The following is a 14,975-nucleotide window of genomic DNA, read 5'->3' on the forward strand; positions in this document are numbered from 1 at the left end:
ACTGCATGGAAGTCAATGGCAATTATCAAATCGATACGACATCACTTAACAACCAAAGTGTTGACAAATACTGTGTGTGTGTGGATTCATGCCAAGGCTCACGACAGAAACAATAGTCTGTGTTCACCGGTCTCTACCATAGAGTTGAGACCTGGGGCCAGATGCATGAAACAAAAAACAAATACACATTTGTCAGATTCATAAAGCTGCACTAATGCATGATTCGGCTTTTATTTTAAATCCAAATCATTGTGGAAGTGGTGCCCGTGTGCTCAAGCCTCAGTTCCTACTGCAGCTGTTGCATGAGTGGACGTAGATACGTCGTCAGACAACTGATTGCATATCGACACTCGTATCGACCTGTCGGTGAGAGGAACGGCAAAGAAGAGCTCCAATTTCACAGCTTGCATTGCATCGGCGAGGTTCTCCAACAGCACACAGGGGGAAGCTGTCATTACGAGCGGCGGCGGTTGTTTATAGCGGCCGTACCACCAATTAATCACATGTACCTGTAGACCAGGGATTCCCAAAGTGGGGTGCGCGCACCCCTGGGGGCGCGCGAGCTGCCTCTAGGGGGTGCGCGAGAGGAAAAGTGTAATGGCGGTCTGATGGTGTAATAATATTAAATATTTAAAAAAAAATTAATTTTAATTTAAAAACTGTCAGGTGGGACATCTGAAGCTATCAGTCGTAAAAGAGGAGAGGGACAGAGAGAGAGAGAGAGGAATCGGAGGCGAGGGGAACGGAGAGGTGCGTTATTGGGGAGAGACCGGGAGAAGAAATCGAGCCAGAGTCAGAGGAAGATGAGACGGCGCAGACTGGGAAAACAAGAGGAAATATGATGAAAAGTATCTGTGTCTGGGCTTCACTTGGATTGGCAACGCAGATTCCCCAAAGCCACAGTGCGTGGTGTGCAGCGAGGTTCTGGCTAACAGTCTGAAGCTCTTATTTACGTCGCCACCTGAACACCAAGCATGCCAGTGCAAGTCAAAAGCCCCTTACATATTTTAATATCGAAATTGGAGGAGTTACAAAACAGCCAAAAACAACTGGAGTCTCATTCATGTGTTGGTCTATAAATGACGCACTACGGGCTTCATATCTGGTTACAGAATAGCGAGAAAGGGGCTACCGCACACAATCACCGAAGACGTGAGCTTGCCAGCTGCCAGAGAGATGGTGGAATGTATGATTGGGGAGAAAGAAGCAAAAAAGTTGTGCATGATCCCGGTGTCCAACAACACTGTGTCGCGCCGCATCGATGCTTTGTCCGAAGACATCCTGGCTACATTAGTCGCTCATTAATTGTAAATTAAATGTGATAATCTGCCTCTGAGCCTGTGCGTGTGTCCTCGCATCCGTATTGCTCTTTAAAAGTGACGCCTTGTGTCACTGAAAGTTATTGAAACTTTGTTGCAGTGTTTCAGGGCGTTTTCACACCTTCAGTTCGTTTGCTTTGTTGCAGTTGCTCCTTTGTTCGGTTTGTGTTCACACTGCAACATTTAACAGCGGACTACATCTTGTAAACAAATGCCACGCGCGAGCAAACTGTTCTCTCATTGGTCCGATTCTTATGCGGCTATGAAGGCTTAAAAGGCTCTGCTGCTTCTTTTTTTTTATTTTTTATTAAGGGGGGGGGGGGGGGGGGGGTGCGCGAACCCGGTCGGGATGTAGAAGGGGGTGCGCGGCCTAAAAAGTTTGGGAACCGCTGCTGTAGACCATTATGGCAATCACGGACCTCAGAGGGATGATGAGCAATAACCTATAGAGCTCATATTGAAACAAACTTTACAAAAATGCTCCACGATTACTGACAGGAAAATAACAGCTCCAATTAAAAGATGCGGACAAACATGCCCACTTATCGATGATATGAAATGAAGTTTATACATGTGCCCTTAACATTTGTTCATCAACATGGAAGAGGTAATTATGAGTAGAAATCTGGTGGTAAATAAGAATGCGATAAACTGAATCAAAGCAACCCTTACAGCAGTTCATTGGTCAAGTAATTACACTCTAATTTGAAGCCACGCCCGTTATTTTACCCCCTCGTGGCACTCTCTGCCTGTCATACAGCTGTGGCTCCTCACTGAATGGGCCATTCATTCAGTGGGCTGACAGCACTCTTGGTGGCATTCACCATCGCCGGTTGTCCAATGATATGAGCCCTTGCAATAGGCTCATGAATATGAAAGGCGGACAAACATGCCCACTTATCGATGATATGAAATGAAGTTTATACATGTGCCCTTAACATTTGTTCATCAACATGGAAGAGGTAATTATGAGTAGAAATCTGGTGGTAAATAAGAATGCGATAAACTGAATCAAAGCAACCCTTACAGCAGTTCATTGGTCAAGTAATTACACTCTAATTTGAAGCCACGCCCGTTATTTTACCCCCTCGTGGCACTCTCTGCCTGTCATACAGCTGTGGCTCCTCACTGAATGGGCCATTCATTCAGTGGGCTGACAGCACTCTTGGTGGCATTCACCATCGCCGGTTGTCCAATGATATGAGCCCTTGCAATAGGCTCATGAATATGAAAGGCTAGTGTGCATTCTGTCTGTTTTTGTGAGAGGAAAAATTATTTAAAAGGTTGTGATAAGCTTAATGCATTCATTTGGTCTCATTTATAAAGTTTTTAACACGTGTATATAGTGCTGGGTGGTATGACCAAAAATGTGAATCACGGTATTTTGTAAGATTCTGGCGGTTTCACGGTATATCACGGTATTTTTTGTCCTTGCGTTAACGCATTAATTAATTAACGGCGAAAACTAACACAGGAACTGGCCGGCCGGGGTGGCCAGTGTGCGGTGAACAGCTGTTTGTGTGGCGTGTCTTCCGTCACTTCCTGTTTCCTTCACCTACATTCCCCTGGGTCCTAAGCCCCTCCATGTACAGCTGCTTATCACCCTCTATGTACCAACTTACATTTATAATAAATACCACACATATTACGGTAATCAGCGTTGCATATGTGTCTGACCAAAATACCAAAAAAAGCATCCGAGGACCGTAATCGCATATACTCTTCATATTCCAACACATGTTTTCGGCTGAGGTGATGGAGTAAATTGCTAGTGTTGCCACCAGAGGCAATAACAGCGGCTCGACAAACTTTACAATATATCGTCTTTCGGATCTACGTCGGATTTTTTAAAGCCAAAAAAAAAACTCCAAACAGCAGACGCAGCTCCTCTCTTGGGCACAAATTGTATTGGTGCATCTCCGGTCTCTCTTTGGTCCTCCTACATCGCTCTTTTCTGTTCTTTAATGTGGCGACGGAGCTTCTTCTAACTGTTAGCAGACTGTTGTGCTAGCGGGCTAGCTAGCTAGTGAGCTGTACCCAGCATGCCATTCGGCGGTGTCATTTTATAAATGTACAATTATTAGTGTTACAAATTGTTTATGTGTCACAAACTGTTGTGTTGTGGTGTTTTGTTGTTGCAGAGCGTCATAACCATGACTAGGGGTCTCTCTGAATACACTTAACATAACTAGCTCCGACCATAGCGGCCTTAGCGGCGAACAATATATTTTGCTGCCTGTTGAAGAGCGACAGCAGTTGTTTCGGCTGTGCACCGGTATGACGGTGTGTGAAAAATTGATATCATACGAGAAATTAAAACCCAGCACGACGTGTATACGTTTTCAATGACGTGCGCAAAAAATGAAGTTGTGATTCATGATTGATGAAATGTGAACGCTTTCGAAGGGGCTGTTTTTACCTATTCTAGATACTATTATAAGGGGATGGCGGTGCCACCTGCTGACTGAAGTAAAGGGGGTTAGCCTTTGAGGTGGATCAGCGATTCTTATTTTTAAGCCAGTGCGCTGCAAGTTTTACTCTGCAACCCCCGTATAACTTCATGTACCGTATACAGCTGTGAAATGTCATGAAGGTATGAAAAAAACAATACTTTTTTTAATGGCTCCTTCCATCCCGTATACTTTGAGTCAACATAGTCAACATAAACGTCCAGTGCACTGGAAGGAGTTTTTGCCAGTGGAGCACTCTGGCTGGCTCCCTGGCTGGCTCCCTGAAGCAGTTCACTACCTCCTGACCTACCAGCCTGGTTTTTAGTATTCGCAAGCTTGGTATTTTGCAACCAGAAGTGACACGAGAGGGTGGAGCTAAGTACAACCAAACTCTTAATAAGACATTTTTAGGTGACTAAAATGTTGCAGTTAACTTTCATGAACTGAAAATCCACTGGGACAGGGTTCAAATTCAAAGACAAAAACACATAGAACTCCCTACCAGACAACGCTGTGGTTACAACCTGTCAATCACAACGTAGCCTCGGCCTTTATTTGACTCCAAATGGACCATCATTTACTAAATGGACATCATGCTGTATTGAAGAAGACTTGAAACTAGAGATTGAGACCATAAACTCATGTTTACAATGTTTACTGAGGTAATAAATCAAGTGAGAAGTAGTCATTTTCTCATAGACTTCTATACAATCTGACTTCTTTTGAAACCAGAGGAGTTGCCCCTGCTGGCCGGTAGATAGAATGCAGGTTTAAGACACTTCCTCCACTTTTCTAAAGAACTTCTGCCTTTAGAGAGGAAATAATGCTCTTCATTACCCCTGAAAGATAAAAATATCACAACAGTAAAAGACAGAGAATGTTTAGAACCATAAAAATGACATCCAGCTGTTCAAATTATCATATAAATGTTTGACGTGTAAGAAAATAATCTTTGTAAAGTGCGCATTAGAGTTGCCGTACATTAGTGCATGCAACAGCATACCACCAGGCAGGCACATTGTTTTTCGAGGTGATGAAAGTGGTGACACAACCTCGGCCCTCGGCTCTTGACAAATGTGAGGTGATGGATGGATGAAGAGCAGTGAATCCAGGAATGCCCAAGGCTCCAGGAGCTGCTACCCCCGTCATATCACAGTTTAGGCGGCTCTATGTCCGTCATAATGCAGAGAACCTTTGTCTGCCCTTCTTCGCTTCTATAGAACATGCACATTACTTGTATTCCTCACACAAGCCTCCCCGATGGCCCTTAATTTGCATGTTGACGGCCCAAAAATCTCTATTTTAATGTATTCATTCCCTATTTAAGTGCATAATAACTGAGCAGAAGAACATAGCTCTGACACATGAAGAAGCATCTCAGCTCTGCTGTAGCTCTGAACTGTGAAGTGTTTTGTATTGTACACAGTTTTACAGTAAAATGCCCTTTTTACTGTTTTCCAAGAGCTAGATCCAAGCTGAATCTATCTTTGTGAAACCCTACAGCAGAAGGAGGGTAGTCACGCCGAGTAGAGTTGGGTCGATTTCCTGTTTTGCCGAGATTACACCGGGTTGATTTTATGCAACCCGGCTGAACCGGCAATTGTCATTATGTCCAGTTCTGGCAAGTTTAAATGTGACTTAAATCAGCTACCTGTACCGACGGGGTTCACGGTGCTAAATCCTTGTAAAGTACTGTATTACAAATAGGATAACATGATTAATATTAGTTGTGTAATGGATCACGGCTCGTGATCGGTTCGGATCACCCCTCACGGTTCGGATCACCCCTCACGGTTCGGATCACCCCTCACGGTTCGGATCACCCCTCACGGTTCGGATCACCCCTCACGGTTCGGATCACCCCTCATGGTTCGGCACACTTGTGAACCGCAGATTTTAGTTTTTTTTATAGTTTAATCATCATAATAAATCGTAATAAAGTGTTACTGCTGCTGTTCATTTTTAAGTAACAAGTCCCCGAATAGCAATGCAGAGTGTCAGTGAACAGATATAAAGCAGTAGTGTGTTCAGTGAACAGAGAAGGTTAGAAGCATTTAACGGTGAAAGTCATGGCGAGCGGAGGAGCGCCAGAAGCCCCCGGTGTCATTTAAGTCGCAAGTTTAGGAGCATTTTGTCTTCCCTGTAACTTTGACGGGATAAGGCTAGTGGACAAAAGCGTTACGGTATGTAGGCGTTGTTTAAAGAGAAAGACACACGACAACGGCAATACAGTTTGAAGCGCCACCACCCCAGTCGGGTGGACCTCCAGGGTAACGGAGAGCTACGTGACTGCGACCGCTCACGGTGGAGTGGCGATTCATAGTCCGGTGCCAACGTTAGTTTTGTTGCCTAAAGCCAACGTTAGTTTTGTTGCCTAAAGCCAACGTTAGCTTTGTTGCCTAAAGCCAACGTTAGCTTTGTTGCCTAAAGCCAACGTTAGTTTTGTTGCCTAAAGCCAACGTTAGTTTTGTTGCCTAAAGCCAACGTTAGTTTTGTTGCCTAAAGCCAACGTTAGTTTTGTTGCCTAAAGCCAACGTTAGCTTTGTTGCCTAAAGCCAATGTTAGCTTTGTTGCCTAAAGCCAACGTTAGCTTTGTTGCCTAAAGCCAACGTTAGCTTTGTTGCCTAAAGCCAACGTTAGTTTTGTTGCCTAAAGCCAACGTTAGTTTTGCTGCCTAAATCCAACGTTAGCTTTGTTGCCTAAAGCCAACGTTAATTTTGTTGCCTAAAGCCAACGTTAGCTTTGTTGCCTAAAGCCAACGTTAATTTTGTTGCCTAAAGCCAACGTTAGCTTTGTTGCCTAAAGCCAACGTTAGCTTTGTTGCCTAAAGCCAACGTTAGTTTTGTTGCCTAAAGCCAACGTTAGTTTTGTTGCCTAAAGCCAACGTTAGCTTTGTTGCCTAAAGCCAACGTTAGTTTTGTTGCCTAAAGCCAGCGTTAGTTTTGTTGCCTAAAGCCAGCGTTAGTTTTGTTACACATTTTTTGGTTCTGTATCTTTCCAGCTGATCTGATGATAGAGTTTCCCTTCATTGTTTGTCTTTCTCTGAACCTCATCAGCAAACTGCTTCCACATAACGGACATTTGACCTTTCCGCCAACAGTTTCCTCATCTTTGTTGGTAATAATGAGCCCTGGCCGTCACTTTCACTCTGTCTGCTTTTAAATGTTCTCCCGATCTCTTGCTACTGGAAAAATATAGATAAAATTAACATTTTATGTCTGTTTAAAAAAAAGCATTATTTCATGTGTGTTTTTTCTCTTAAAGCACTGCTTCACTTTTTGACTTTTTCTTTTAAATAAAACAGCACATTGTTATTTCTGTAAATTGTCTATTAACAAACCATTTATAAGTAATGCAGTTAAGATGGAAAAAAATATGAACTTCAAAAATGTTCAGCAGGGAGCACCAGTCTGGAGCCATGAATATATGTATATATAATAAATGTCAGTTATATTTCTAAAAACATGTGGAATTGGGATGTTGCAGAAAAATCCCTTTCCCTTCCGTGATCATAAGTGTTTGCTGCTTTGTCGGATGTCCGTTCATAAGCAGACGGCTCCACCGCTGCCCACCAGCTTTATCTTCAGCCTGCCCGTCTCAGGCCCTTTGTGTCAGTGGACAGCAACTGTGGCAGCCTGCAGTCCGCCGCCCGCTGAGACAAAAGGAGGATAAAATAAAGTGGACATTTTGGTAGACCTAGGAAAAGGAGCCCCTCGCCACCGGCAAATGGCATCTCTATTTGCTCTGAACAGTCAGTCAGTCAGTCAGTCAGTCAGTCAGTCAGTGAGTCAGTGATTGATTGATTGATTGATTGATTGATTGATTGATTGATTGATTGATTGATTTCCCCCCCAGTGGGGATACTCTGGCCAATACATGGCGAAATGGTAACAGGCTGGATCCATTTGATGATGTCAATTTCTGCCTCCTTGAGCATTAGAGACAGCCCGAGGCGACGAGTTCACCGTTTTAAAAGTGCAGTCATGAAGGAGCGTAGAAGCTGAGACCCACTGAGAGGACGTTTTTTTTGTGCTGGTCAAAGGATACAGTACGTTGAATATGGATGTTTTTCTTACGATAATATGGAATATGGATGTGATATGAAATTGTTTTTTCTTTACATTCCTGCAAGACCTCTTGTTCTGTAATTTTACGCAGGAAAGTCAGCTAAGGAGGATGGTTATTTATTACGCTGTTGCATCATTTTAACACAGACCGTTGATTTTTTTCTTAACTTAGCTAAGTAGTTTTGAAACCTAACCAATCGTTACACAACGTTACCCACATGGCATTGTGTGTTTATGCAATTGTTATATGAAACGTTTTTTCATGAATCATACTTTTGGTTTAGAAACATCGACATGCAGTGGTTTGCAGAAACATACGTTGCCAACATTATTTATTTATCTCCATGTAAGTAATAAACTGGGGAAAGTTCACCCAGTGTGCAATTATTTAAAATATACGGTTGACTGTCAAACAATATAGATTTGTAAACTGTCTATCAGATTTTACCGTACCATTTATACTTTGTAAATGATTCCTCTATTACCTCTGAGTGTATCAGACTATGGGCAATGTTACCATAAAATGATCGTCTCTGAATTATGGTAATATTGGATTATTATTTGATTTTGCATTATTGTGATAAAGTACTTTGATTGGCCAATTATTGAACTGCTGGATAGGCTAATAGCAGACGCTCCTATCTGGTTATTTTGTCCATTCATAATAACATGATGACAATACCGTGATGGATAAGTGGAACCAGTTCCAAAATATACTGAGAACTAAATTGTATTGGAACAGAGGCTGAGCTGAAATTGGGGGTAGGAACTCAGGTCTGAGTCTGTTGCATTGCTGTCAGCTGCACTGTGGATGATTGTTGGTACATTCACTGTTCAGCCACCCACGGCTCCTGACTGCAGTTAGTGTGTGAATCACACACTTCTAAACTAACTCCTGTGACAACGAACGGAGGGGAGACTTGAAAGATGCTGTGGGGACATTCAGACGCCTCAGCCCTATTTAGCATTTTCAATGTTTCATGGCCTCATGTTTTATTAACTCAGAGAAATGCATTGTTGATGTCAGGGCATTTATACACCGCAACTATATACAGCACGGTTTATTTAGTGTGATGTAAAGCTGGGATCTACAATGCCTTTTGATCAATCGATTTATGTGTTGAGGAGAATCGTATGAACAGAAACAGGCACTTTCATTGTTGGAGACTTTGCTCCTGAGTAATATTGATGTGTTTGTCAGGTGGACAATTTTAATAAAGTCTGGTGAAAGCAGAGTCAGCACACTGAAAGTCATGCATTTCCCACATGCAGCAGTCTGCTGGTACGGCAGCTGATTCTTCTGTGTCTCTTTCCAGACGGCAGCAGGTGAACAGGTTGTGTCTGGGTGGGTTTTGTCTTTTATTATCCTCTGTGCTCTTTGCAGGCTCCTCTTGTCACCAATATCACTGATGCTCAGTAGATGGTACCAGTGATGTTCTGGGCGGTTGTAATCACCCTCTGTAGAGCCTCCTGTCCTGGGCCGTGGCCATCCCACGCCACTTCGTAATAGTTCCAGTCAGGATGATTTTAATTGCTCCTCTGTAAAACTTTCCTCAAGAATATCATCCGTTTTTGAGCTTTTTTCGTCAGAATGGAGATGTTTGATGACCATTTTAGGTTTTCTGTGTCTCATGTCTCAGGTTTGCAGTCGTGGGTGTACAGCGTGAACAGGAGGGGGCTGAGCAACCATCCCCGGGGGGCTCCGATGTTCACGGACTGGAGTCAGATTGTCTTGCCAAGGCGTGCAAATCAAGAGAGGAACAATTCATAATCCGTAGCACAGGGATGCTCAATTTTCCTTTGGCTTTATTGTTCGTTCTAAGGAAGTCAATTGGACTTGTTTGCTGGTGGGAAGCCAGTGAGGGCCCTTCTTTCTGCACTAGTGACTCCTATTGATTGATTATGGCTCCTACATAGAGGGCTGTGAGAGTTTTTCTTCCTCTATGGCTTGAATCCTGTTGCATCTTGAAGACTGGGCCAGTGCTCCTGCACTCCAGTGCCACTCCCATTCCCATCATTTATTTACAGGATTGCAAACATTCCAATCAGTGACCTTTCTCAGAGCATCTCGACAATCAGCACAAACATCACAGGGTTGTTTCAGCTCTGATATCCTCCTTAACATCTCCAGTTTTTCCTGTAAAGGCCCCATCGGTCTGTCTTCCCTCAGTAGCCCAGCAGTTAGAACCCTGCTGCTCATTCATGATCAGAGGAGGTGTAGGTGGAGGAAAAACAGCCATCAGTGTGAAATAAAAGTTTACTGACAATATGCATTCAGGACATCTGCATTTATGCTTTTCTAATTGCTGATCTCTGATAATGTTACACTGTAAACAACCAATTATTGTATAAACTGACAGATCAGTTCAGTTACATGATGATGCCTTCAGTGAACATGAGTACTGGCTGAAGGTAAATTATAACGTAATCATGATGTGTTCACATGTAATCTGTAAAATGTAGTGTTGTTGAGAAACTTGAATAAATCGTTTGAAGGAGATGTTTTCACAGCAACATAAATAGATATTAGAGATGAAGTATAACCTGTTTACATGAACTATCAACAGATTATAATACATCAATAAACCTACTAACGAAAAGACTTGTTTTAATCCATAAATTACAATCTTTTATTTCCTTATCATTTGAATTATGTAATTTTATTAAGAAAAAACCCCACTGTAGACGACTATAACGATAACATTTAGAATGTTTGATGGTTTAAACTGACTTCAGAGTGGTTGAAATGAATTTCGGGGCGGTGGCCAACTGTCGTTCTCAGCAAACATTGCATCGGTTACACGCTCCTGCAGATTTCTGCTCTACAGCATCAGGAGGATTCACTTCCTCACTGATGAGACGGTGCAGGTGCTCATCCAGGCTCTGGTCATCTCCCGCCTGGACTACTGCAGCTCACTACTTGCCGGAGCTCCGGCGTCGGCCATCAGACCTCTGGAGCTTGTCCAGAAAGCTGCAGCTCGCCTGGTGTTGAATCGCCCCAACTTCTCCCACAACTTGCCTTCTCCGTTCTCTCCACTGGCTCCTGTAAGAGCATCCAGTGTGAGACTCTGGTGCTAGCCTACAGGGCAGTGAAAGGAACAGCTCATTCCTATCTCCAGGCCGTGGTCAAGCCCTACACCCACGCCCGACCTCTTCGCTCTGCTGCCTCGGGGCGACTGGCCGCCCCGTCGCTCAGAGGTCCCTGCGGCCGATCGACCCGGTCGAGGTCTTTTCAGTCGTAAAAAGTAAAGGAGATTTAAAACATACATTGAAACAATAATTGATGTCTCCCTGAGACATTATGCTGCACGCAATCAACCATACACTGCCGCAATTCTGCAATTACTCGCACACAAACCACGTCTGGAAAAGATCTCTGCCGATCTGCGTTTCATAGTGTACGCCTTGCACGAACTCGGTCCCGGAGGAAATGGCGATATATTGTGCAGTCCTTTTAAAACCATTAAAAGCATCAAAACATAAGGCAAAAGAAAAGGAGATTTAACAGCAATTAAGAACAGTGTAAGAAATAAAATACAGTAGTAAAATGCAGAAATGCAGGAAATTGATTAATATATTAATTGAATGTGGCTCAATTAAAGGCAGCAGCAAACAGAAAAGTCTTCAATCTTGATTTAAATGAGCTGAGGGTCTCAGCAGACCTGCAGCTTTCTGGGACTTGTAGGTTGTTGGAGGTGGGGTGGGGCGCTGGTCGTGGAGTGTAGCGTATAAGGGGTGAGATTGTCAATGTCCTCCCCATGGTCATCACTGAATACTTCCCACACAGTAGAGCCAAAACAGTCCTTAGAGCCTCCTCGGCTTCGTCGGACCATCTTTTTACTGTGCGAGTCACAGCTGGCTGCCTTTGTACAAGAGGTTTGTACACAGGCCGGAGGTGCACCAGGTTGTGGTCAGATCTTCCCAGGGGAGGGAGAGGTGATGAAGTGTATGCCTCCTTGGTGTTGGCCTAGAAGAGATCCAGTGTTTTATTGTCTCTGGTGTGGCATGTGACATATTGGGTGAATGTGGGCAGAGTGGAGGACGGAAGGGCATGATTAAAGTTACCAGAGAGGAGGAAGGCACTGGGGTGTTGTGTCAGCAGCCTGCTTGTCACAGAGTGGATGACCTCACAGGCCACCTCAGCGTTAGCAGAGGGGGGAACGTATGCAGCTATCGCAATAACATGCGAGAATTCCCTCAGTAGGTAGCTTGGCCTCATGCCAACAGCGAACAGCTCAATGTCCTTAGTACAGGTCTGCTCTTCAATAGTGATGTGCCCAGGGTTACACCATCTATCATTGACAAACACTGCCAGACCTCCTCCCTTCCTCTTACCGTTGTCCTGTCCGCCCGTATGATACGGAACCCGTCCAGTGTAGCATGCGTGTCCGGATTTAGCTCCGTTAGCCATGTCTCCGTAAAGACCGCAAGGCTACCCTCCGGGTAAACCCCTCTGATAACCCGTGTGCTAATAAGTCGTCCATGTTGTTGGGGAGAGACCATACGTTTCCCATGATCATGGCGGGGAGGACGGGTTTAAAATGTCTCCTTCTGGCGTCGCTTAACCTCCTCTGAAACGTGATCAGTACGGCAAATACATCATAAACTACTAAAGCTGCTATAAATGCATTTAAATAAAGGAACTTTACATATTATATATGCTGATGAACTGGGAAAGTGCACCCAGTAGAGTGCAGATCTCCATCAGGTGTGTTGGCAACAACTACTGCTGTAATGTTTGATTGAATGAATACGACCCACTATTGAATCTGACTAGACCGCAAGTGTATCCGATGCGTTTTGTCACTCGCAAGATTTAAGCATCGGTTACACTCCCAAACGGACGTGTACGTGGACAGCTGCAGATACCATGGACGGGTACTAGTTCTGTCCATACTGTCAACTTGGAGGACGCATTCCACATGCGTGCAGTAGGTCACTGTGCTGCCACTTGAGGCGTAGTGACCAAGCGGACAAGTCCGGCAGACAGGTCACATTGACATTAGCTTCACGCAACAGATATGCTCTATGCACGCGTCTGCACCAGCTCTGTGCAGGCTCGTGTCTCGGCTGCGTGTCACTGGTGTAACCGCGACCTGAACTGTTTTGCGTGCCAAGCCTTATCTTTTCCGACATTGTGCGTATAAGCACATGCGCGCGCGACTAAACACATAATCTCTTTCCAGGCTCATGCCTGGACAAGTGGCCTCTAAAGGGTGTGCTGCAGGTGAGCTAGCTGCCTTTGTTCACCCTGAAGATCCGGCCATCCAGGAAGCAGAGAAGCAGGTAGAGGATACAGTGTAGTGGGACGGGACTTTCCACATAGCACTTGCAATTTTCGTCCCGCTCACAATCTGAACGGCTGCAACTATTGAATATCCATACAGGCGCGGATGCTTCGAAAATGCCTCTTGGCAAATTGAGTCGGGCAAAACAGATGAGTAGCCGGTGGAGCGGGGGGCGTCGCAACCAGGCAATCAAATGTAAATAACGAGGGAAAAATGATTCAATGCAGACATCGAGCTCTTGCTGTTGCACTGCTGTTTAAAGAGGAAGGGGAAATTATATAATTCATTGTAATTAACGTTAATATAATATAATATAATATAATGAACGTAATATCGTTAATATCAATGTCCGTTCCAACCACATCTACTGACATCAAAACACGAAGTCAGTGGTAAAGTAGTAAAGCCCGCCTCTTGCTTAATTTGATTGGCTGCCTCGGTCAATTGTGAGATTGTCTGCGCCTGGTCCTGAAGAAATGGGAATATTTAAACTCCATGCGCGTCTTAAAAATCTCCTGAAAACCGCTTAAAAATTCTGTATCATAGGAAAACCATGTTTTTGCGGGCGACACATTTCTTGCGACGCATCTCAGTGTGATTGGCCCCTTATATCGTCCTGGTTCACTCGCAGCTAACAGTACTGTTTTGCTAAATTGGTCCCTGAACATCAAGGCAGAAATTGATAGTGAGAAAGAAAAAAAACAGCTTTCAAAACATTTGGTGGCATCAACAGCATTTATTTGACATTGTGTGAGGGTGAGGTTTCATATGATGGAATTTAGAAAATGAACTGGCATTGACACAGTATAGGTCAACCATGCTACGTGAATGTTTTACTTCTTTCCCAAGAATAAGCGGTTCTTTCCCTCTGCAGGCGTTGAATGACACCCCATGTCGGGAGAAAACAGCTCCAAATATTGAGGCATTAAAACACCACACAGCGATGACCACTGTGCAGAGCATAAAAGACAAATAAGAAAATACCACAGTAGTGACTTCATAGCATGAGGACGGATACAATCAACACAAACGGGAGATGAACTGCCAATCCCCCTACACATCGACTCTCCCATCAACATTCTGATAGCGGGAGGTAAAGGGCAGGCGGCGGTTGGAGGAGGTGGGAGACCGATGCTGCCCCCTGGAGAGGTCATCTCCTCATCTGCCCTCCCACAGAGGTTACCATGACAACCAGCAGTCCTGCCACCGCCTGTGCTCTGAGCTGAGAGGGAGAGGAAGCGTAGCCATGCACCAGCCTTCAAATGAAACATTCTCTTCTGCTAAATATCCCCAACATTGCCATTACGTGTTACACTGGCATGGCTTAGCATGATTAAGTAGAGCTGCATTGTAATGTATACTACCCCTGTATGTTGGACGAGTCGGGTTGGACCTGACTCAAACAACTTACTCTTTCGTTAAGTCCCGCCTTCGAACGTAAACTGGCCAATCTTAGCGTAGTATCGGTCAGGGCCAGGGTCCATGACAGGGTGTATTGTTTCAGATGTTCTTCATGTTCAGGCTGATTCGGTGGATTGGAAGCTAGTCATGGTTAAACGTTGTGTAGTAGCGATACTCGTTACCCGGAGAGGTTGGAAGGAGATGCACGTTTCTAAAATTTTACATTTTTACGTAAGAATCTGTGGCGCTAACGTTACACCAGCTACTGCTTTTGCTTTTTAATGATCGTAACAGTGAATAAAGATCTGCCCTCTTTCGTTAAGTGGAGCTTCACTTTTACACTGTGATCTGTAGCTTTAGCTTCTATCTTTATCTTTTGAACCTGTTTTCTCTGCTGAATCACTTTGACATCCTTAATATATCTTTCAAACACATTTTGTAAACCCTTCT

Source organism: Melanostigma gelatinosum, assembly GCF_949748355.1.
Source record: "Melanostigma gelatinosum genome assembly, chromosome: 6".
Lineage (NCBI taxonomy): Eukaryota > Metazoa > Chordata > Actinopteri > Perciformes > Zoarcidae > Melanostigma > Melanostigma gelatinosum.